Raw genomic sequence first — 2,190 nt, forward strand, 5'->3', positions numbered from 1 at the left:
AAATCTCATCATAAAAATATTCTCAAGTGCAGATTCTTTAGAGTGCCCTGCCGATCAAGACCATAAACATTTTAAAACCTTAAAGACACATTATTTGTCCATGCTTATTAAGGAAATTGGATTTAACAGGATGTCTCCTCTTCTACGGATTAATATTTTGTAAGCGCTTGTTCACAAACAAATATGTACAGGGAAGCAAAGACAATGGCGGATGTCAAAAGCAGAAGAAAAGAACTAGTGGCTACTGCCATATATATTTGAGGAAGAAAATTAGTTATTGTTCTTTATAAATGCCACTGATGAATAAAATTAAAATTCCTCCATTTGAACCGTGCTTGTTTACTGGAAGGAGTACAGGAAGAGACTAAATTATTTTCTTAAGGTAATACAGTAGACATTCCTTGTGCCAAAAAAATACACACTTGTTTCGAATGAAACTGTGGGATCTGAATGCATGCATCTCTCAAATCCATCAGGAGACAATGTTCAGGTTGACCACCCAGAATACTACACTGCTTATTTACAAAACAAATTGTGGGTTACTTCAGCATCGTAACACCTACTTTCAGCATGCAATACAATACAAAATAGTTCGACAATAGCACAGCATCTCCTCATAATGAGTGGTCCTTGCATGTGATCCAGGAAGTGGTATTGTCTAGCATTCACCTTTCATCGTGGGTGTAGAACTGTCTCTATGATAAGAAGCCAAAATTAAAGTGTGTTGACAAATAAAACCATACAAATACCAAAATGATGCCACCAGAATCAGGAAGAAGGTAGATACAATTTAAGAACCCTTTTACCACAGCTCTGTGAAATGCTGATCCACATTCTGTAAACAAGAGATATGTTAACTGGTATTTACATTTACATTTACTCATTTGGCAGAGCGACTTACATTTGAGGAACAACGTACAAGCATCAACAGAGCCTCAAATACAGCATGAGATCTACAACTCACAATACATACTAGTAAGAGCAGCAATAAATACTAGTAAGAGCTCATAGTTCATATCACATCAATGGGTAAATACCTAGGGAAGGAAGTAAGGGGACAGAAGAAGAAGAGCACAGGAAGTGCATGTTAGAGGTGTTATAAGAGGAAGTGTTATTGGAAGAGATGAGTTTTCAAGAGCTTCTTGAAGTTAGAGAGGGACACCCCTGCTCTGATGGTGTGTGGTAGCTCGTTCCACCATTGTGGTGTCACAGATGAAAACAGCCGGGATTGCTTTGTGTGAAGGGATGGCAGAGCCAGGCAGCGTTCGTTGGAGTAGTGTAGTGGCCGAGGAGGAACGTAAGTTTGTATTATGGAGTTTAGGTAGATGGGTGCAGACCCAGTAGTCACTCTGTATGCAAGCATTAGTGACTTGAATCTGATTCTGGAGGCCACGGGGAGCCAGTGGCGGTCACTGAGTAATGGAGTGACATGAGTCCTTTTGGACTGATCAAAAACCAGACGTGCTGCTGTGTTCTGAACCATTTGTAAGGGTTTCACCACACAAGCTGCAAGACCTGCTAGGAGGGCATTGTAATAGTCGATGCGAGAGATAACCATGGCCTGTACCAGAAGCTGGGTGGCATACTGAGCGAGGTAGGGCCTGATTTTCCTTATGTTGTATAGAGCAAAGCGGCATGACCGAGAGACAGCAGCAACATGGTTTGAAAAGGACAGCTGGTCATCAGTCATGATACCCAAGTTTCTCACCACCCTGGTTGGAGTGATGGTAGAGGAGTCAATTTGTAGTTTGATGTTATGGTGAATAGATTGCTTGGCTGGAATGACCAAGAGTTCAGTCTTAGAGAGGTTTAGTTGAAGGAGGCAAGCCTTCATCCATGCAGATACAGTGCCTTGCAGGCTTCAAACATAAAGATATAAAACTGTAATTTTTTGTGAAGAATCAACAACAAGTGGGACACAATTATGAAGTGGAACGAAATTTATTGGATATTTCAAACCTTTTTAACAAATAAAAACTGAAAAATTGGGCGTGCAAAATTATTCAGCCCCTTTACTTTCAGTGCAGCAAACTCTCTCCAGAAGTTCAGTGAGGATCTCTGAATGATCCAATGTTGACCTAAATGACTAATGATGATAAATAGAATCCACCTGTGTGAAATCAAGTCTCCGTATAAATGCACCTGCTCTGTGATAGTCTCAGAGGTCCGTTTAAAGCGCAGAGAGCATCA

Source organism: Micropterus dolomieu, linkage group LG04 (genome assembly GCF_021292245.1).
Source record: "Micropterus dolomieu isolate WLL.071019.BEF.003 ecotype Adirondacks linkage group LG04, ASM2129224v1, whole genome shotgun sequence".
In the NCBI taxonomy this organism is placed as follows: domain Eukaryota; kingdom Metazoa; phylum Chordata; class Actinopteri; order Centrarchiformes; family Centrarchidae; genus Micropterus; species Micropterus dolomieu.